Source organism: Bicyclus anynana, chromosome 3, assembly GCF_947172395.1.
Source record: "Bicyclus anynana chromosome 3, ilBicAnyn1.1, whole genome shotgun sequence".
NCBI classification, from domain to species: domain Eukaryota; kingdom Metazoa; phylum Arthropoda; class Insecta; order Lepidoptera; family Nymphalidae; genus Bicyclus; species Bicyclus anynana.
The window spans coordinates 14,614,502-14,638,800 of NC_069085.1; the positions used below are offsets into that span (position 1 = coordinate 14,614,502).

The 24,299-nt window shown below is 36.0% G+C and overlaps 1 long non-coding RNA gene across 1 annotated transcript in view; it reads right to left on the reverse strand.

The window, feature by feature from the left end:
* Nucleotides 1-24,299, reverse strand: part of LOC112058305 (uncharacterized) — a 410,398-nt gene extending 386,099 nt beyond the window's left edge. The window contains exon 1 of the long non-coding RNA XR_008252210.1: nt 24,036-24,299. This is a non-coding gene — a long non-coding RNA (uncharacterized LOC112058305). The remainder of the gene's footprint in view (nt 1-24,035) is intronic.

A 24,299-nucleotide genomic window follows, 5' to 3' on the forward strand; every position in this document is an offset into this window, starting at 1 on the left:
ATTGATTGAACGCGCTGATCTCGGGAACTACTGGTCCGATTTGAAAAATTCTTTCAGTGTTAGATGGCCCATTTATAAAGGAAGGCTACAGGCTATATATTATTCCCGTATTCCTACGTGAACGGGAACTACGCGAGTGAAACCGCGCGGCGTCAGCTAGTGTCACTATAATTCAGGTGTGACTGAATGACTATCACTCGTCTTTCTGGCTCCCTCCAAAAACGTGCTAATAAATTTCACGCTAACGTCTCGGGCGTTAATCACACTAATATTATAAAGTTGAAAGTTTGTGTCTGTGACAGTGTGTGTGTGAGTAAGTGTGTATGTTTGTTTTTCCTTTGCGCTGTGGCTACTGAAGCGATTTGGCTGAAATTCGGAACGGAAATAGATTTTACTCTGGACTAACACATACGCTACTTTCCATGCCAGAAAAATCTATGGTTCCCGCGGGATTTGAGAAAAACTGAGCTCCACGCGGGCAAAGTCGCGAGCGTCTGCTAGTATGTAGATAAATAAGAAACCGCTCAAACAACCTCAAAAGTGCAATCATTAAAGCTTGTTGAAACTTCGCTCGCAAACCAAACAGTGCATGGCCATCCCTAACCGGGAACAATGCAGGAAGTTACATAGATCAGGAATTAGCAGTCATTGTCCTTGGCACAATAGCCCGCGGAGTCTACGTCGCAGAATCTAATTAGATAACATTACGATTTCATACATCTACATGTCGAGTTCGCGTTGTGTGAACAAGATGAAGATGGATAGATAAGATGGATAGGTAGGTAGTGTTCATTCAGTTAGTTATTGATTATATACTATGAGATTCGAAATACATACGAGTATATAATGAGAGGTTTTTTTTATTATTGATAAATAATATCAATATACAATATACAAATCATGTCCACGTGATGAAATGGTTGCAAGAATACTAGCTGCATTTCCGCGTTGGGCAGTCTGGCTGATCCTTTGCACAAAAAATAAGCCTGTGTTCTGTCACCTTCAGCCAAGGCAACTGGCCAAGATGCATTAGTAAGGCGAACATTTTTGGCACTGTGACTCCTTGGCCCAAGGGTTTCCTCGGCAAAAGGAACAAAAATGTGTAACTCTAGGTTAGAGAGGTTGCACATTAGAAAACGAGACGGCTCTGATTCAAAATGTCCGAAGTTCTGATTTCTTTTTTATATTTATTTTTCATTTTTCGATTTATAAATTTCTTTTTTCTCATCGTCAATTTTTCTTCCATCTCACCTGATGGTAAGTGATGATGCTTGTGAGGAGTTGGATAAAAATCCATACTTTTTTTCGACATCGTACCGGAACAGTAAATCGCTTGGCGGTACGTTTTTGCCTGTAGTGGTAACTAGCCATGCCTGGAGCCTCCCCCAGCCAGACCTGGACCAAATAAGAAATCTCAATCGCTCCAGCCGAAGTTCAAACCCAGCACTTCCGTCTTGTAAATCCACTGCGCATACCTACGCTACGGAGGCGGTCAAAATTTATTTTCTGATTCAGATTTTGACCTTGGTAGGTCAAACTTGATAGGTATGTACCTACACGTAGCTGTAGAGATTAATTAACATTTACAAAAAAAAAATATCTACGAGGATTTATAAAATAGTGTGGTGTAAGTAACCAAACCAAACCCAAAGAATTACAGAGCAACAACTTAGTCAAAAGCTTTTAGATCGTCGCGAAATAAAGTGTAAACCAACACCACATTCTCATGTTGTCGCTTCTGGAAACGTAGGTATTAGGTAACCAGGGGTTGTAGCCAAGTTCTACGTCAATTCTCTTTCTACAAACGGTAACGCTTCGAAAACATTTTATGACAAGTTAGCCCTTGACTGAGATCTCGCCTGGTGTTATGTGACGATGCTGTACAGTTGTGTTTACTGTTGAGTTTATTTTACCCATACCTCTGACGGTTTCTACGTGACATCGTACTGGAACGTTAAATCTCATGGCGGTACGTACCTACTAAAACATGTACGGGAATGACATTTGTTATCGATAAGTCACGTGATGTTATCAACCTCTCCACCGGATATTACAGTCCTATACATTTAATAGTTTTCGAAGCGTTACCATTTGTAGAAAAAGAATTGTTGTGTAACTTGGCTACAGCCCCAGTATATTCATACATTCTCCCCTTCAAAAATGTGTCTAACGCAAATTGAATATTTGCACTGCACTTCATTTGGAAACTTCCGGCCGCTATAGTGCTTTCTTGCTTTTCTCGCGATGCATGTGATGTATCTACTCGTAGCTTTCGTTTGTCGAAATCGTAACGACGTGGATTGTATTGCATATTTGTATTAGGTATTTTATGCATATTGTAGTGTTTATATTCAATTGAACGAAAATGTAAGTATGTAAGTAGATATTATGTATATTTATTTACTGAAAGCCTTAGAAAGACTTACCTAATCTTGCTTAGTTAAGTGCCTACCTTAAGTAACAAGATTTTTCGTAAGATGGTCGAGAATAGGGAACTAACAATATAATATTATAATCATTATCTATAGAATTTTTAAGAATCAACTTTTCATACACCTACAAATATTTCATAAACTTTCGTTTTCTAAATAAATTTAAATTTTACTGATTATTAAACCAAATACAAATTATAAATATCTACTGATTTGAATTTAGGGAACCCAGCTCAGTTTAATGTTTAGTACATAGTTTTATTCTGTAGGTACTTATTTGCAGACTTTCTTTATAGGTACCTATCTATGTAGGTAGGTAGGTATGTAGGTAGTATGGATTTTCATCCTCCTCCTAACAAGTTAGCCCGCTTCCATCTTAGACTGCATCATCACTTACCAAAAGGTGAGATTGTAGTCAAGGGCTAACTTGTAAAAAATAAAAAAAAAAAATAAAAAAAAAGACAAAGTGATGATGTGGTAACCGTCTGAAATTCTAATCTGACACCTCGAAGAAAGATACATAGAAGTTTTTTATATTTACATCCGTCATATAACAAACTTCTATGTAAATAAATAAATAAACATTAAATCTGTTCTTCCGTAGTAACTAATACAAATTTTCCTTAATAACCAATTTATACGAAGCTGACAATGGTGTGTAATTCTACCGCTCCGGCGATCTCATTCACTTGCGGTCACTTTAACCACCGTAATGTGCGGGTCCTTTATATATTTGAAGACGGCAACTTTGTACGACGCTTTTGTGCGATATCAATGCCCCCTAATAGGCATGTGCTTTTATTATGTCGGTAATCTCTTTGTTTGTGGCTAATGGCTGTCAATACTGATGTGAGTATCAATAACGTTGTGCGGAAAACTATCGAATGTCAGTAGGCCTAACATACGCGCCACGACATATATCGTGAAAACAAATGGACCATTTCATTAGGATACGACGGCCTCCGTGGCGCAGTGGCATGCGCGGTGGATTTACAAGACGGAGGTCCTGGATTCGATCCCCAGCTGGGCCGATTAAGGTTATCGTAATTGGTCCAGGTCCGGCTTTGGCCGTGGCTAGTTACCACCCTACTGACAAAGACGTACGTATGATGTCGTGTAGAAGCCGAAAGGGGTGTGGACTTTCATCCTCCTCCTATCAAGTTAGTCCATCTTAGATTGCATCGTCACTTACCATCAGGTATGTAACTTACCATCAATGTAATCAAGGGCTAACTTGTAAAAAATAAAAAAAAATACTCGAATATTGCCCAATAATATTGTCAATATGTTGGCATATTGTCAATATATCAGCATATTGACAATATTATTGACAATATTAATGGACTTTTGTAGCAATACTAACGACAGAAATAATTATATTAATATCGACTAACAAAAATGAGGAGGTTCTATGTTCGCCACCGCAAAAAGTGAGGATCACTTTTTGCGGTTAGGCTACACTAGGCTACAATACTGAGCGCACACATGCACAATTTTGTCCATAATTCTATTATATATTTATGTATATATAGTTTTTACACTTCCTGAACACACAACTCGACATTATAAACGATATTTAGGTATTATTTGTTTAAATAACGTACGTTGCTGACCACAACTAACATTGAGTTGATTATAAATTTCCTCTTTTGAATGCTTAATTTTTCATGCGCTACTAGCGCACCTAACAGTATTTAATATCATAAAGTAAGTATGTTTTGTTTTCATTAACAAACATTATTGTATACATCATTAATTAGAAGTATAGTTTACCTAAAACATTGTTAGTATTTGAATCTACTCATTTCTAGCTATACAAGAATACATTATAGCTATATTACCTAAAGAATGAGATTTCCAGACAAATCATTTCTGCTATATAATAATACAATAACCGTACGTCTATATCTTATATCAAAGCCTTTGTTTAAATCTACTGAATGAAATAACTGCTTATCCGTCCGCGACAATGTGAATAGAAAACGTGTGCCTCCCAACTCGGCAGAACGTACGACTGCAATGGCAACACAAAGTTCTTTTGTCGCGATTATCGTGGAAAATCCGATCGGGGAAGTGTGGCGAGCGCTTTCAATGGCAAACTGCATTATGACTTATCTGAGCCGCTCTATATTATAATATTCTAAGCGTTTTGTATCCAACTTTTGCTGGATCCAACTCGTATATTGACAGTTTATTATAATGGACGCGCTTTCACGATTTCAGTCAGTCTGTTGAAAATGTGGAAAAAGCTCGCTGTTCGCTGTGACTTTATTATTTTTTTAAAGTAAAGCTATTTTTGACAGGCATTTTATAGGCAATGATTTTTACTTACAATCAAATCGCGGATAGTTTACGAAGGTAAAATTTCAGTGAAGTTTTGTTAAATTTAAAGGAAAATTGAAAAAATTGTTAATTAAGAAGTGCATCTATAACGTTAAAGACTTCCTAAAAATAATATGTGAATGATATCATAAATAAATAAAAGTAATTTCAATCGACACCGTTACCGTTCATACCGTTCAATCGTTATTGTTTATTTTTAGATTATTATTTAAAAGAATGTTAAGGTGTAATATTAAAAGTGAAATTGAAAACTAAAAAAAAAACCTACATGTAGCAAAATTTTTTTTTTGGCGAAATGAAAAATCCTTTAAAAAACAAAAAGGTTTTATGAACATTCGATAATAACTATTTTAAATTTGAACCCAGAAGCCGATTTCATATGTCGTACTTATAGCTTTTAATATTTATACCACAGTCCAGTCTAGTGACCAGCAGAGTTTGAACTTCGTATTGTAAAGGGAAACTCGATCGGGGGAAATGTGGCGAGTGCTTTCAATGCCAAACTGCATTATGAGTTATCTGAGACGCTGGGCTTAACTAAGAACATTATACGAGTATACGCCGCTTTTGTGTCCAACTTGTTCTGGATAACTTTACTTGATTTTGCGAAGATATTGTCGTCAACCCCTAACGTAATCTATGTATTAATATAATATATGTGTTTGACGACCTCCGTGGTGCAGTGGTATGCGCGATGGATTTACGTTCGGACGTGGCTAGTTACCACCCTACCGGCAAAGACGTACCGCCAAACGATTTAGCGTTCCGGTACGATGTCGTGTAGAAACCGAAAGGGGTGTGGATTTTCATTTTCATCCTCCTCCTAACAAGTTAGCCGGATTTCATCTTACATTGCATCATCACTTACGATCAAGTGAGATTGTAGTCAAGGACTAACTTGTAAAGAATAACAAAAAAAGGATAATTGACTGATATATTAATGGCATGTCAAAAATATTGAAGGTACTCGTAGCAAGCAGAATGGATAGCAATTTCCTTTTGTAAAGGATTTTTGGAAAGAAATCTTAACTTTAAGAGAGGGAAGTGGTTGAATGATTTTTCTACAAACATAAAATAATCAGGATTTTCCACGGGGCAAATACACGGAATTACACTAGTTTATACTATTACAAGGTTAAATTAAAAACCTTAGAAATCTTAGAAATGTAACACATGCCCTTCTTCAAGGTCCCGTCTATAAATGTGAATTAAAATTGGTTCAATGCGAAACGGTAACAGTTAAACCGAGTTGTGTGGCCAATATTATCATATTAGTAATATTATAAACGTATGAATATTTTTTACACTTTAACGCCGCAACTACTGAACTGATTATGCTGAAATTTTAAACGAAGATAATATACCTAAAACCCAGGATTAACACATAGGTTACCTTTTATCACGAAAAAGTCCATGGTTTATGCGAGATTCGTGAAAAACTTAGTTAAACTCGGACGAAGTCGCGAGCGTCCGCTAGTTAATAAAGAAACGACAAGGAACGTCTTATAAGTGTCATGACGCTTCCAAGCCACACGACGACGGTCATAAGCGATTAATGGTATGGAGTTCACAACTCCGTTCTGATTATACCGAACCATTGAAAATATCCATAAAAGTCGAACATTAACCGAAACAAAGGAGGGGAGGGCCGGGTATTAGGTGCTGTGCCGCCATTGAACAACTTTTGTTCCATTGTGTTGTCCACTAGAGGGAGGCCGAACACAAAGACACGGCTCAGACATAGACCGAAATTCATCAGCAACACGATTGTTTGCTACATAAAGGATGCCATTGTCGACAAATATGATATAGTAATACAATGTGGATGCTCTAATTAGAACGAAACTTCGTACTGGAAACTTTCATTAACAGTTCTAGTTTTATAAGTATACAAATACCTACTGGTATTTCAAAATTCTACAATGTTAACAGTTGCTTTAACATATTTACATTCGTTTAGTACTAACTGAATCAGAATGTATTTTATAAATATAAATAATGTTATGTTGATGAAAATTAGGTGAAAGAAACTCGAAATTTTACAATATTAGTATAAATATAAATATAAATATACTTAAACAATACACATCCCTATCTAGCCCCAAAGTAAGCATACAGAGTAGCTTGTGTTATGGGTGCTAAGATAGTTCATATTATAATATTAATATACAATTATATACTACATATAAATACTTATATAATGTATAAATACACTGAGACACTGGAAAACACCCATGCTCATCACACAAATATTTTCCAGTTGTGGGAATCGAACCCACGGCCGTAGATGCAGAAAGCAGGGTCACTACCCACTGCGCCACGCGGCCGTCATCTTAACTTAAATTAACTTAATCCGTAGTTACTGAATCAGAATGTACTGCCTATAGCGTGATTTATTTAAAAATAGCGCCATCTAGGAGAATTATTTGTATTGCGACAAGTTCAAATTGTAATAAAGTAGTAACAAAGTCATAGAATATTTATAGTTAATGATTAACTAATTTACAACAAGCGCCACACCACGATCCACATGTCAATACATAGAGTCGATATCATAGACATAAAAGTAAAAATCGCCCTTCCCGGCGAAAAAGTAATTCCCGATCACAATGTAGCCCTGGCTTTCCCTTTTTTTCTTATTTGAACTCACTTATACCGACCGCGTTTTGTGGTTTCTCCCGCTTTGTTTACCCTATTTGCTTGCGATGTGACGTGCTTTCATATTTGAATGGACCTAAGTGATGGTTTTATTGTATCATTTTACAATTTGGCGACGAAGCTTCTGCTACCCTAGCTTACGAGTAGGTACATCTGAGATGAAATGAAATGAAATGAAATGAAAATGAGGTAATAGCCCAGAGAACACTGCCTCTGCCTTTGACTCAGAGGGCGTAGGCTTGAATCCGGTCCGGAGCATACACCTAAAAAATTAAATATCACGTGTCTCAAACGGTGAAGGAAAAACATCGCAAGGAAACTAGTATACCATATATTGTCTGAATTCTCATACGTGTGTGAATTCTGCAAATCCGCATTTGACCAGCGTGGTGGAGTGAGGCCTAACCCCTCTCATTCTAAGAGGAGACTCGTGCTCAACAGTGAGTTGAGTGCCAAATATAGGTTGTTAATGATGACATAACTGATTGGGTTGGGACTATTAAGTACTAGGCCTTGTTCTTCCTTAACTATAGTATTATCACAATTATAAAACAATAATGTAGAAGAAGTTACGACACGGTACATAGTAGTACAACTTCCATCATATTAATACATATTTATTCGTACAATTTTAACATGTATCTCACAACTTAACCAATCTTAATCAAAGGTATAAAAGATAAATCTTGAATCGTGTCTAAGTTATTTAAATGATTCGCGATAATTCTTTATTACAATTCACAAACACAATAACTCTTCCGCATATTAAACAACTCGTATAGTTCGATATGCGCCAACGTAAAAGATCCTCACATCTTAAACACAAAGAATAGGGAATGTCACCATGCCTAATCTACCATCGCTTGTCATTCAAAACTATTGTGCCTCATCGCTAAGCCATTGTTTAGGGCATTCGATAAAAATACTCTTTGGCTGTTTTCCAAGTGGGGAAATGTGTCCCTTTCGTAGGGTAAATCGGAGAGCGCACTGAGCTGTTTATTGTATGACAGGCATTCTTTTTATAATCCTTAAAAATCCTATACATATATGAATAATTCTAATACTCGTATACTTATAAAATTCCTGTGTTTACTAGCTTGTGTACAACATATCTACATTCTACTAATATATAAATGCGAAAGTTTGTATGGTTGTTTGTTACTCTTTCACTCAAAAACTACGAATGAATTCGGTGGAAACGGTAAATGACGATATTTTATACTTTTTATTTTATCCCAGATATTTATTTTTATCCCAGAAAAATAACTAGGTCCCGCGGGATTTTAAAAAACTGAATTTCCCGCAGTCGAAGTCACGGATGTCCTCTAGTCATTCAGATCATTATAAATTAGTATGAATACTCGTAATACTCATAATAGTTTGAATTCTAAAATATTCTCTAGTATTATTTAATATACTTTTAAATATAAATACTATAAACAATCCAGATAACACTACACTTGTGGGAATCGAACCCACGGCCTTGGATGCAATATCAGGGTGAAGGGAGGGTAACTAACAACTGAAACAATCAGCCGTCAATTAAAATGGACACGGTAGGTAAAAAGGTATCATGCATTCTTTTCTATCCATTCAAAACTTACAAAGGTGGATGGTTGGATGGAAAGATACTTTATTAAAGGCAAAATATTATCGTTAGTTATTGGAAATTAAGCTCGAATTAAAAAGCGCTCTATAATAGAAAGTTTGCAATTGACTGAACTAATCTACAATCAATCGTTTATTTAGGTTATTTTATTTTATCTGCCATAAATATTAAAATTATTTTTCACTAATTAGGTCAATTTTTAAAAACAACAATCTAATTATATTGTGTAGCTTCTATGAATGATGCAAATATTGTTTTGTTGCTATATATTTAATTGCCCAAATAAAACATGGTTGTTTAATGAATATAATATAATGTACCACCTTTATTATGAGAAATAACTTAACTATTAAAATAACATCATGTTAATTATAAAAATAATGAATTTTGTGTGTTATATTGCAATTGTAACTTTATTTTATTTTTCATTTATTTTGGTAATTATGACTGTTGGTGTTATGTTTTTTTTTTGTAATTTCATTTCATGTAATTCAGTAATTGTGACTGATTGTATTTATCTTTTTCTTAATTTCATTTCACTTATTTAGGTAAGTTAGGTTAATTTTATTAATACAATCATATTTTCTGTCTATAAAAAACGTTAAAAAATGGATGGAATGTAAGATGGCTGGCCCCTTCAATACAAAAATCTTCGAACCCCACAAAAAACGCAATAAGGCAAGTATAATTTAGCAACATTAATACGATACAATATTGGACTATTCAGGCAACAATTTTGGAGGGGTGTTTGTTAGGGGTTGAGGCACGCGACTCACGCGACTACTCTGCATGTCAATGCATTAGACCACAATGGTGTAATTTAACAAGCAGAGTTCCCCGACTTTGCACGTCACCAACGCAATGTGTCTAGGGCTTTAGCACTCGGTTTCTCGTATTTTTAACCGACTTCAAAAAAAGGAGGCAGGACTTAACAAAACATAGTGATGCATTAACTCAAGCCGTTTAAATCATAAAGTTGTAGGATTTTCAAACGGTTCTTTCCCATGGTTCTTGCAGAAACGGCGTGGTTCTTTAATTAATGGGTCGTCGACCCAGCACCGGAAAGCGCAATGTTGGTCGACCCCCCCAGTATGTGGAGCGAGGATATCAAGCGGGTTGCAAGGAGCCGCTGGCTACTGGCGGCTCGAGACCGTTGAGCTTGGAGCTTCATGCAAGAGGCCTTTGTCCAGCAGTGGACGTCTGTCGACTGATAAGGTAAGTGTAAGTAAGCCTACATATGGTTTTCAACTAGGGTAGGCAATATATGTACAGGCTCACATTGAACAAACTGCAAAATTCCTTCTACAATACAGGTTTACAATGAGTCCATAAGGTAGGCAGTGCATTCATGCATCAATGAAGTGCACTCCATCTATGTACTATCTATACTCATATTATAAGGAGGTAAACTTGTGGTATTGTAGGGCTAATCTCAGGATCTACTGAATCGATTATGAAAATTCTTTACCACTTGAAAGCAATGGGATTATTTATGAGTGTCATAGGTTTATTCCCATATTCTCACTGAAACAGGAACTACGGTCTACGCGGGTGTAACCGCGAGGTATCAGCTAGTATCATATACAAAAAGGCATTGTACAATATTTATTATTATACGATATTATTATTTATTTTTGACGGCCTCCGTGGCGCAGTGGTATGCACGTTCGATTTACAAAAAGTCCTGGGTTCGATCACCGGCTGGGCCGATTGAGGTTTTCTTAATTGGTTCAGGTCTGGCAGGAGGTTTCGGCCGTGGCTAGTTACCCTACCGGTATGTAGACGTACTGCCATACGATTTAGCGCTTCGGTACGATGTCATGTAGAAACCGAAAGAGATGTGGATCCAACCTTCCATCTTAGATTGCATCAGGTGAGATTGTAGTCAAGGGCTAACTCGGAAAGAATGAAAAAAAAATCCAGCTTCTAATTTTAGAGATCAGTGCGTCTAAACAATTTAAGAGTGACGATTTTACGAGCACACTGAACCGGAGTTACATTTGTGCACAATATTTTGACGGCTTCCGTGGCGCAGTGGTATGCGCAGTGGATTTACAAAACGTAGGTCCTGGGTTCGATCCCTGGCTGGGCAGATTGAGATTTTCTTAATTGGTCCAGGTCTGGCTGGTGGGACCGAAGCCTCCCACCAGCCACCGTGGCTAGTTACCACCCTACCGGCAAAGATGTCCCGCCAAGCGATTTAGTGTTCCGGTACGATGGTGTAGAAACCGAAAGGGTGTGGATTTTCATCCTCCTCCTAACAAGTTAGCCCGCTTCCATCTTAGACTGCATCGTCACTTACCATCAGGTGAGATTGTAGTCAAGGGCTAACTTGTAAAGAGTAAAAAAAAAACAATATAGATAGATATAATATAGAGTCATTATTCGTAAGCGGTAAATCACAAACAGTTTCATATACGACACCAGTCTACACGGGTCTCCAGTCGCATCACAGACCACACAAAAGCCAAAGAATGGGGCCAACTTACAAAGGAATGGAAAATGGGTTACATTGGTAAAAGGTTGGCGAAAAATTGAAATATACATTTCAATGGTATGTAAATTACCATGGATATTGGAAAAAACTAAAAACTGTATTGTAAATCCACATACAATTTTTGGCGTCAACTTTAAAACTAAAATAGTTTTTAATAGAGTCTACCTAATGAAAGTAGAGACTTATATCGCCCGCCAAATTTAAAAAAATCATTTAAACAAATTAAAAAAAACATGCGTTTTCATAATTTGTTTAAATTAGTTTTTTGTTTGTGAATACATTACTACCTGTAAATAAGTTATTCCTATACTCAGTTATTCCTATATTTGCACTATAATTTTTAGAATTTAGGCGATTTTAGTCTCTACTTTCATTAGCCAAAGTCTATATAATATTTGACAACGATATAAATCGTTAGATGTGCCCCTCCATACTAAAGAACGCACAATTTTATGTCACTACCCAAAGACGTGCACGCACTATGTACGTAACAAGCGCATGATGTGAGTGGACGTGGACTTAAAAAAATATTTACTGTTTTATTTTATTTTAATCCCTTAATTATGCCTTCGTGTTCATTTTGGAAGTGTAAAAACACAAGCCACAACATGAATAAAGAGAAATGTGTAACCAGTGACGATGTACTCAATGTGCGAACCCAATGACAATTTTGCGACGCTTTGAGGCCCATCTAACGATCTACGATCTCAGACCAATTATTGTATAGGACCTGCCTCGCTAGACGTTACTTTTCTGTCAAAGTATATGATCAACGATCTAATGCAATTATAAAAACTGTCTCTATAGAATCGATGTTAAATAGTTGTAATCGTGTTCGTCGGTTAAAGAGCTCCGTAAAAATACCTTTTTGTGTAATTGAATTGTGTAAAAAACGGGTAAAAACTTCTAGTTTAGTATAAGATATATACCAAATCTAAGCTCGTTTTCCTCAGAAAATGACGGACAATTTTGTTCGTGACTATGAATGCGATACAGGTCCTTCTATAATTGGTCTGAGTCTACGATCGATGATATTTGATACATTTAAAAAATAAGATTTGCCCTTTTTTCTGCGTCTTAGTAATTTTGTATAATCTCCGAAACTATATCGCTAATTGTAAATTAGTATTTAATACAAAATTACTAAAACGCTGAAAGAAAAACTTTTTAAGTCAACATTACTGGAAAATGATCGCTCGATTCACTCCGACACGAAAGTCTGACTGAAAAGAGCTTTGAGGTTATTGTATCTTGAACTTTGTTTTGGGAACGGAAAGCCACCACAACGTAAAATTACCGGATTATCCGTGTTCCAATAAAAATAACATTGTATGTTCCCAACTTGACCTCCGTTCTGTTGGTACTGTTTATGTAATGGATAGAAGCAGGCATTATTTTGCGGAAGTTCATCATGAATATATGATAATTTATTTATTTTGCTATCTATTATCCGCGAAATGCTGACGAACCCATGCGACAACGTCACCTAGGTCCGACAAAATACTCTCTACGTACTTTTCACCCCAAAACCGGAGCATCCTCAGGAGATGTTGACGCTACAACGTGCCATTGCACGTTTCTTCGGCTTTTCGGGGATAGTATATAGTATATATTATAGATAATAGCAAAATAAATAAATTATTATATATTGGTACTGTTTATCGTTTATTAGTGTTCTACTATAGCTTCATCTTATATTGATATAAATTATACATATTCAAACACAGAATAAAGAATGATACAGAATGAGTTTACACAAACATAAGGCCGGTGAAACCAAAAAAAAAGACAATCGTCACGCGTCTCCTTGACAGCCGCATATACAAACTTTTTTCATAATTTGTATTTCGAGGCTTAACACTAGCAACAATTACGTAAATTGATATCACAATAGACTAATAATCAATAATTACCTATAAAAATACTCCATCTTATTCTTTAGTTTTTGTAAACAGTTTTAAAAATATTTAAAAACAAAAGACGCGATTTGTCTTGAATAATATTGAAAATTACTAATGCGACGCTTCGTGTCATACTGACTCGAGAATGTATTCGTTTTTGAATTTGTATTTGGAATGGCTGAATACCTGCCGTGTTCCGTGCGATCTATCTGCCTATTATTCTTTAATCTGTGTTATCAACAAACAAATGATAGATCCTTTCACAAAATATATAAGTTTAGAGGCTATTAGTTGCAAAGAAACAAAGTAAACTCTAATACTCCAGCATTATACTCGTCGGACAATAATGCTGAAATACAGTATCGGCCACAAAGAGATCCATTCAATAAAGCGGAGATAAATCACAGCCGCGATCGACCGAGCACTTTAGAAGCGGTTTTAAACACTTCTTTATTAACCTAGTTTAGAATCAATAGGATCATTATCTATTATAAAAATTATCTATGCTATTAAAACTATAAAAAATTGTTTAGTACAGACCTTCCTTAATATTTCTTATATATTTATTTGGAGGGATATATTCTTTTGGAGCTTAGATCGACCACGCTGCGCAAAGGCGTGTTGGAGGGCATAAGGTGATAATGTTTTGACTTTATGATGATCACTGTCAGATTTTATAAACAAACTAGCTGACGTCGCGTGGTTCCCGTTCCCGTAGAAAAATGGGGATAATATATAGCCTATAGCTTTCCTCGATAAATGGGCTATCTATCACTGAAAGAATTTTTCAAATCGGACCAGTAGTTCCTGAGATTAGCGCGTTCAATCAAACAAACAAACAAAAAATAGTTGATGGCTGCGTGCTTTTAGAAAGGCGATCAACTTTGTGCTGGTACACTACTGAGACTACTGAGAATCACATTAATGTTATAAAAGCGAATGTTTTAATGTAAGTGTGTATGTTTGTTACTTCTTTACATCAAAGTTACTGGTTGAAATTTAGAATGGAAATAGATTTTACCCTAGATTAACACATAGGCTACTTTTTATTCTGAAAAAACTACGGCTCCCGTGTGATTTGCTATTTGTTATAGAATTTTCACGCAAACGGAGTCGCGGGCTTCCTTTAGTGTCTAATAAGAAAAGCTCAATTTTTCATAGTACTTATTAGAAAGAAAAACTTAGTATTTTAATGAATACGAACCCTATTACCTCATGATGATTCGATATCTATTTATTATGATTTTTGATTTACCGCACTCTCACTGGAAAGAGTCATGATCATCACGCATCTTTATTGCAGATTGGTGAACTTTGGCATACTCTTTGATTCTGTAACGATCATTATGATTTTACAGGGTGTCCCGTAATTAATGGATAATACGAAAATAGTAGATACACCACCTAATTATCTAAAACTATAATGAATAGTTTTCCAAAAATCTCCAGGGTGACCAAGATATGTATTTTTTCGATTTTTTGGGATTTTTCAAATTTATCTTCCTTGAATCAGTTTTTTCAATGCTGTAGCTGTTGTAATTAAGATTTTAAATATCTGATTTTTGTTATGAATTGCGGATTAAGTAAAGGTAACAACGAACGGTGAAAGGTGCGCAGAATAGGTTGCGCACAAAAACGTAACGCTGTCATTCGTTCATCGAATTTTACAGCCATTTTTTTCATACCGAGGGCTATATATGAAAAATCGATTCTTAAGAAGTAAACTCCAAAACTAATCAACAATTCATTATTCAACAACATTATAAAACCTGATATTTCCAACTCCATGCTATCAAAAAAGCTCACTGAAATACGAGCAGCAAGCCATTATTATTAATGTCCTTGAAGAAAAACTTTCTGATAAACTTTGAATAAAAGGTCTTTATAAAAGAACAAAATCAGGCTTCAAACATTATTAAGAGCTATCGGCACTCTGATGAATTTCGGTTTATGTTCAGCACCGTGGAGTCTTTGTGGCTCTTTCAGAACACAATAGGGACAAAAGTTATTCAACGACAATGCGAGCACCAAATACCGATCGTCCAGCCCCCTACCCCTCCTTCCCCCCTCCCGAGTAGGTGCCTAACCATTGTTTACTTTAATACTCTTCTTTTATGTACATTATCGATAGAACCATCAATGTAATCGCGGAATTGAATAAGCGAACTGAAAAATGCAAAGTCAAGTATAAAAGTCAAATAATACTTTTAGAAATAAAGTTTGTCAAATCGAAAAGTTCCAGGACGAGAATTTCAAATAAGCACTCTGAGTCAAAAATACTTTTCGGTAAAATTTTGGAAATTAAATGTGTGAAAAAATTCGTCATCTTCGACCGTCAACTACTATCGATAGGCTTTAAGTTTGATTCTTGCGCACAATTATATCCTTACTATATTACCTAACGTCTGTAAAAATCTATTCATATTGAGCAAAATCCAAATATGGCACCTAACTCACATGTTATCACTACCACAACACCGGCAGTGTGTCGTGAAAAATAGATTGATTATGATGATTGTGATGACAAAGGAGATGGTCCAAAATTATATGGAACCCATTATCACTCATTATACCCTGGCGTAAATAAAAGATTTTTATTTAACTATTTTTAACCGACTTCCAAAAAGGAGGAGGTTCCACGTTCGGCTGTATGTATGTTTTTTTTTTTTTTTTTTTATGTATGTCCAGCGATAATTCCGTCATTTGTGGACCGATTTTGAAAATTCTTTTTTTGTTTTGAAGGGTTTGATTCCAGGGTGGTCCCATTTTTGTCATGTCATCTGATGATGGCATCCTGGAGAAATCGAGAGGAACTTTCGAAAATTGTAGAGACGGCTAGTGCGTTTGTTAGTGTTTCTATAAGGTATTTTAAACCACTACAATTTTATGAAGGTCTGGAGTTGGTCTAATGATGAAGCTGATACACAGACGATGGAACTCGTCAACGATTTACAGCAGGTACCTTTTGTTTGGGCTTGATTTATTTGTATCGATGAGAACTTTCCACCTAGATGGGTTGTGACTGTATTAAGGGTCTGATGATGAAGACAAAGGACAGTGAAGAGAACTCCTCGACGGTTCACAGTAGCTACCTTGTGTTTGGACTTGATAAATTTGTATTGATGAGAACTTTCCACCTGGATAGGTTGTGACTGTATTAGAGGTCTGGTGATGAAGATGAAGGAGAGTCAAGGGAACTCCTCGACGGTTCACAGTAGCTACCTTGTGTTTGGACTTGATAAATTTTATATTGATGAGAACTTTCCACCCATATGGATTGTGACTGCATAGGGGGTCTGGTGATGAAGACGGAGGACAGTCGCCTTTCACGTTTTTCTGAATATTCATATTACGTGTGGATAAAGGGGGAGTGACATTTTGTATATGAGTTAAGGTACTATTTTTAAAATTAGGATTGTAGGACTTAGATACTTATCATAAGAAAATAACGTTTCAACTAATTGCTCATTAATTTTTGTTCACACTCAGTTAGGTGTGCTAACACTAAAAATTAAAAAATAAAAATTTTAATAAAAAAAATTCAACCGACTTCCAACTCTAAAATTAACCTAAACTAAAAAGCAAAAAATAACATCTTACCTATGTGCTACCTTCTGATCAGTTTGAAGGCGGTGCCAAGCCAGTGATGTTTTAATTCAAGCCATTTAAATTACACAATTTCTGTGGTTTTTCGGCTTTAATTAAAACATGACACTGGATTGGCACCGCCTTCAAACTGATTAGAAGGTAGCACATAGGTAAGATGTTATTTTTTGCTTTTTAGTTTAGGTTAATTTTAGAGTTGGAAGTCGATTGAATTTTTTTTATTAAAATTTTTTTAATGCAGTAGTCGATTTGATAATAATACAAAAAAATACATACAACTTCAAATGTTACTTCGCCGCTTTGTTACACCGGCGAACGTTTTGCCCTAGAAGAGTGATAAAAAATGTCTTTTTATTCAAGAAACATACTTATATTAAGCAAATTTACCCGATTCTTATTTATACACCATATTATCATCTCCTTTAAACTTTTATTGTTGGTTCCCTGGGCCGGCGTTGTATGGGCCAGTGACCATTCCACTTTCAGTTAATTAGGTCCAGTAGTCGAGGCGTGCATTTTAGCGTATCTTGGTTTTAAATTTCAGCAAAATCGGTTTAGTAGTTGTGGCGTTACAGAGTAACAAACATCCAATCAAACTTTCACGTTTATAATATACGCGACTTCGTCAGCGTGAAATTTAGTTTTTCACAAACCCCTCGGGAACCATGGATTTTCCGGGATGAAAATAAAAATCTATTTCCATTCCAAATTTCAGCCAAATCGGTTCCGTAGTTGTGGTGTTAAAGAACAAACATCCATACAAACTTTCGCGTTTATAATATTAGTAGGATTACTAGGAAACTCCAAAAACCTCCTAATACAAATGCTATCACCGCCGCAGCAGACTCCCAACTCCTTACACTTGCACAGCTCCGAACAAAGCGCCGAGATGATATCGTGCTTAACAATATTTCGTCAGTTACCATTCACACCGGCGGCGGCCCGCTACAAAAAGCCTGAGCGTTCCTACAAAAGCTGCAAAGAATGAATGGGAGTGGGTGGAAGCGGGCGGTGTCGATTCAATAGAAGAAAAGAGGGATGTGTAGTTACGTAAGTATGTTTTGTGGTGCGTGCTGGCAGCGTGGAAACTAGCAGAAGCTACTTTTCCAATAGTGAATGGTGAGGAATATACCAATTTGTTTGGAAATGGTTATAGAGTTCCTCTGTTGGAAGTGTTTGTATTGGATCTTCATATTTATTCATTGCAAATTATTTTATTTATTTTGAATATAGAATAATTTATTATTAGATTTATTTTGATATTCTCCTCGAAAAAACGACGAATTCAGGAGCATCCTCTGGAAAGGTTGACTCTACAAGGCTCAAGTGCGAAGTCAATTCTATTATGTGGTGAGGAGTCGTTGGAGTCGTTTCCCGCCCACATTGTGGTATCCAGTTCTAAAGATATGTCGTTCCGACTAATTGAAGAAGAAAAAGGCTATTTAAGAATATTACTAAAATTTAAGAATAATATTACTAAAATTTGTTTTTAAAAAATGCCTTTTAAAAGATTGCCACCAGCTGATATAGGTATTACATTCTCTAATTACTCGTAAGTTGGTTTTTAAAAACAATTTTTTAACAAAGGTAAAAGAGTTTTGTACAAGATTTATGTTTTTAGTATCTCTTTGTATTGAATAGGCTTTGGAACTACTAGACCGATTCGACAAAATTCTTTCCCCATTTGAACCCTACATTATCCCTGATAAACGTAGGCTAGATTTAATCTTCGTATTCCTACGGGAACGGGAACTACGCGGGTGTGACCGCGTTGTATCTGCTAGTTATTTATGTTATAGATATTAAATACGTACTTCAAAACCTACATTTTTACTTTTTAAAAAATTGCAACTTCTCCAACAATTCATTACTCCTGAGACAACTGAACTTCTGTCCGCCAACAATAGAATAGCTCAAGTACCCCGTAAAACTTAACACTACATATTACATTTTCAAATAAGCATGACTAATGAGTTCTTAACAAGTAAATAGCAGGTTCTTTTTAGTAGTCCCTCCGACGCGGGGCTATACAAAAGTCGTATACTGGCGGTTTCACGAACAACTTTGAGTGTGACCCCACAAAGCTCTGGAACGTCATTTAAATGCACACGTTTCATTGGTTCTGAATGCTTCAGGGAAGTAGAAAAAGAACGGGCCAATTACGACGCTTTTGTGGCGACGCGACCTCTCGAAGACTCGAGTGTAACTTTATTTTGTGGGGATCCAAGAATCCTTTCATAATATTCCAAATTTCAACGCGTCACAATATATCAAAGCTATGAAAACCTTTGCATTAACAACCTTAATTAGCATTGGTACGCATTTGCGACTAAACGTAAGTGGTTTCTTCTCGCTGTTGATTTTTCTGCGTTCTTGCACTAAGCAACATTTTCATTTTCAGGTTCAACATTGTCTTTTATCCAGTGATATTATTGCAGTGATAGTAACGTTTTCATTTTATTTATATTTGTATGTATTGATTACTGAACAGCATGAGTAACGCCAAATAACGCGGGCTATTTTTCTACGCTCTAGGTTCCTTAATGATACGGAGCAGCGTCACTGGAAGAATCCTCCCAAATGGCTGAACACAGAAGCTGCTAGAGTCATGCACAAGGGCTAGAAGAATAATCTATATAACACCGTCTCCAGTGAAACCAGGACTTCGGCAATTGCCGTTGGGACCGCCTAGGTTCTAAAGCTATACGTACCGTTACCGTGACTAGAATCCAAGTCCAGCTGTAAGTAATTGGGGTACATTGACTCGGATCTCAAATTTATATATATATCTCAAATTTCAAATACTATCTCTAGAAGAGAGAGTAGAGTCTATGGAAACGGGCGCGTGCTACGGGATTTTAACGCGCTCGGCGGCGACTATATAATATAAAGGGTGTTCCGTATTTAATTTGATAATACTCATAATTATGGTTAACCATCTAATTTTTAAAAAACTAATTTGAATAGTTGTTAAAAAATCCTTAGGGTGACCAAGTTATATTTTTTGGGATCTTTTCAAAATTTTCTATCTTAAATCATTTTTTTTAAATATTGTAGCTGCGGTAAACAGCTGCGGTTTTAGAGATCTGATTTTTGTGAAACATTACGGATTAAATTACCAATGTACTATGATACTACTTTTATAAATATTGTTTTTTTTTTTTGCAGAAGATGCTTTGAGTGCATTAATTATTATTTTTCTTTCATTAAGATGCCCGATTAAGAACTGCTTAGTTGTCTAAATTTACTAATGTAAGTCGTTTATATTAGTATATAATATTGCATTTTTGCCTATAAAGAAGCAGACAGGATTCTGGAATTGAGCAGATTGAAATCTACTTGATAGTGATAGAGCTATAACAACCTTAAATAAGCTATGATACAATATTTCAAGACTGCAGAGTATTTTAAGATTTTTAATTAAATGCTAGAAAAAGCTTTAATAAAATATAAGTAGGTAGTATCTTTAGATGCTGCTAAGTAACTTGCAATCCAATGGCTGACCAACCGACTGAAGCGAAATCTTTGCGGTTACCTTTCCGTTTCTTCGCCTTCTTTGAATCGAAATCTTTTGACTGAAAATATAGAGACTCAGCATTAAAAATAGGCAAGTATTCGTTATTTATTTTAAGAACTTTAAGAACACCGATAAAAGTATATGTATTAATCAATACTTTACGGTTTAAATCTCTAACTACTTAAAGCTTGACTTTTACTTAATTTGAAGTATTCTATCATGACGAAAAGACCCCTATCAAATAGCACCTTGCACCAATAAGGCTATTCCTATTGCTTCACCACAAGTATAGCAAGTTTTTTCAGTGGCATTGTACATTGATCTGAGAGGGTCATTTGAAAGATATTAAGATGAAATTTTAATGATGCAAAAAACCGGTCAAATAGCAAGGACTTCGCTGTTACAGGGATACAAAACCCAAGGATTTTCTCATTTTGCATTTCATTGTGTGTTCGTTGTAGCTTTTCGTCTTCTACTTCAGCAGCTTCTTCTTGCAGCAGCTTTGTAAGTCTTGAGGAGGTCTTTATCACTTTGACCGCTTCAGATCTATTATGCCGCCTCCAGTTACAGCAGTTGTTTCTTACAATGAAATGCCCTAGATGAAGGTTGAATTTAGGTATGTACTGGGCAATAATTGCAAAGTATGTGCAGAGGTGTTTTCTCTGCCTATTGTCAGTCTGCACAGATCTCTGTTCTGAAGCTTACGGTTGAACATATGTGTATTATCTAGTTTTAAGGTATCTAGGTAAAAAATGTAGTAGTTAGTAAAAAAAGGAAAATCTTTTTTAATTTTTATATTATTATTATTATTCTCAGTCATACGTCTATATTGCATAAACTAAGATTTAATTTTTACTAACGAAGGTTTACTATGGACTTTTATAAAAAAAATACAACGCGTGCGATGTTGCGGGTTTTCGCTAGTAACAACATAAAAGCTGTTGGTAGTCAAAATCAACCCCAGTGAGAACTTAACAGGTGTGGAACTCTTCACGGCACACGTGGGTTAACGTCACGGACTTGATATTTAGTAGAGACCGCTTATAGTTTTCACTCGACTACGACGAAACTAAAAGGAAGAATAATTTCAGCAGTCTATTTATGTATGTTTCTTTGTTTTTACGTATGTTTCTCTGTTCATCTTGATTAATTTTTTTTTTCGGGTTGTTTTGTTCGTCAACGAACTGTCTTAGCTTATTAATATATATTTCATAAAATGTGCAGAGCACAAATATTTCCTGCAGTTAATTTTATACTCTATTCATCTTGTCGACTGATGTCCGCCGTTTGGATAGTACCTAGTTAATATAAAAATATCGATGTTACTAGGTGCAATGCATGCTGCAAACAAGTGCAATACAGAAATATTTCGGTGAGGTTTGGATGGATGGCGAGCGATATCTATAAAAATATGTTCGGTGATTGGTCCGTGGTCATCGTCATCGATTATAAGCGCGCCTCCGGCCTCTCGTCCGATCAAAATTCATTAATGGTGTCGGGTCGTCTATTAATGAACCGTCAGTTAATTAATCGAATTTTAAAGGCTACTCAATGGTTCCAAAACTGAAATACCATAGGTGCAAAGCACAAATATCTCGATCAGGCTTGGAAGTACGGGGTGCGGTATCTACCTAGATATGCTAGGTGATTAGTCCGTGGTCAACGTCATCGATTATTATGAACGCGCATCTCCTATCCGATCAAAATGCATTACCGGCGCTCAATCGTTAATTAACAAAAAATTTACATAATTATTTAAAAATCGATATATAATATATTGATTTTTTTATTGCGTAATAATTATATATGATACCTAGGTATTATCTATAATAAGGATATGTATTATAGATAATACCTAGGTGCAACGCACAAATATTCCTGCCAGGCTTGGATGGACGGCGTGCGGTATCTACATAAATATGTTCGGTGATTGGTACGTGGTCAACGTCATCGATTATGAACGCGCCTCTCGTCCGATCAAAATGCATTAATGGCGCTCGGTCGTTCGTTAGCGAGCCGTCAGCGCGGCTCGGGCCGCCCGCTATAAATTTCGTATTGAGCGGACACACAACAAAGCGCGTTTTGTCTTGCAAATGAAAACGCGCACATTTCGCGGTATTGTGCGCGGCTGTTTCGGTGCCCGCCATTATTAACGGCGAACATGAAAGACAAAAGGTTCGTCTGCAGCACTGAGGCTGGCCTAGATAGCGGATTATTGTACTAACACAATAGGAGCGTTAATTCCCCGAGTCTACCATTATTTTGTTGTTTGCAAGTTTATCGCATCAGTCGAATTGATCGCGATCGGCTTTTGTTTTGCTACTGTTGGCGCCATTCATCGGTGGCCGGTCTCGTTTTGTTGTTTTGTTTGCTTTTGTGTGTGTGTTTTTAATGCTTCATTTGTCATTACAGTTCAGCGTTTGTGGACTCGCTCGTCCTCTTCTGTTATAAAAATCGTTGAGGTCTCAGGTTCTGTTCCCATTCATATCCTAGTAGTGCTTGTTCCACAACCAACTAGTTACTTATTCCACAAGAGAGCAAAGTTCGTTTTTGCTACGAGTGCCGAGTTTGAATCCCGAACAATCGAAAGAAGGATTGATCACGACCATAGCGAGTGCTTCTACTAATCCTGAGCCTTGTGAGGAATCCAAAGGCGCAAGAAGCAAAATACTTTGCTCTAGTGTGACACATACAACTTTTAACCTTACTAGCCAAAAATACAAGGTGTTAGAATAATATATTTATTAATAGGACATATTTGTTTGCACATACTTGTTCATTATGTTTTCTTCAATTTTCTTTATTTTTGTTTTTCTTTTGTGCACTTAGTATATACTTTATATATATAAATAGGAATAAAATTAAATATTTTTACTTACGATAGTTTAAATTCTGAAATATTTTTCCTTTTACTTAAGTATAAAAATAATCTATCTTTACATATACCAGCCACAAATCTAAAGATATAGTTTCAATTTAATTATACTCAGTGGGACTAAGTATAATTAAATTGAAACTAAATCTTTTAGTGTAAATTACTAACTGCGTATTACATTTTTCTGTTGTTTTCATTCCGGTAAAGGGCATCATTACCTCTAGTTTTGGATACTGGTGATATGGAATGACTTTCAGTTTCAATTGTAATGTATTCTAACAATATTATAATTCATAAGCTTCCAAATATTTATCATGCGACTTTTCTGTTAAATCACTGTTTATTACTTCGTCTTTTAATTATGCAGGTGTCAAATTGTCACTCGATTCACACATACATATCCTAGAATATTAAATAGCAGTAACGGCAGCTAGAATTACTTTATTATCGTTGTTTTTTACACTACGGCAATCCAATTAAGTTCTTCCAAAGAAACAGTAGAAAAAACAAAAGAAAACGTTTGTTTTTCTGCTACTTTTACATTCGGATCATTACTGCGACTAGGATAGGTACTTAATTAAAGATTACAAAACTTACCATCCAATAGTTTCCCGCGAGAAGCTCAGATAAAAATTCCATGGTACAAATGGCACAATCACAAATCACATAAAATCACGTCACAACAAAAAAATATCCATACACACAAGAATCTCAAGCGCAATTGAATTTAAAAAAAAAACCTTTGGCGGGAAAGTGCCGGCGGAAAAGTTCAGGCAAAGGTTGCGCATTGTACAGCCTACGAACGGATAGTGTGGGAGTCAGCGTGCGACTGCGAACCGGCCGGCACTGTGACGTCTGTAC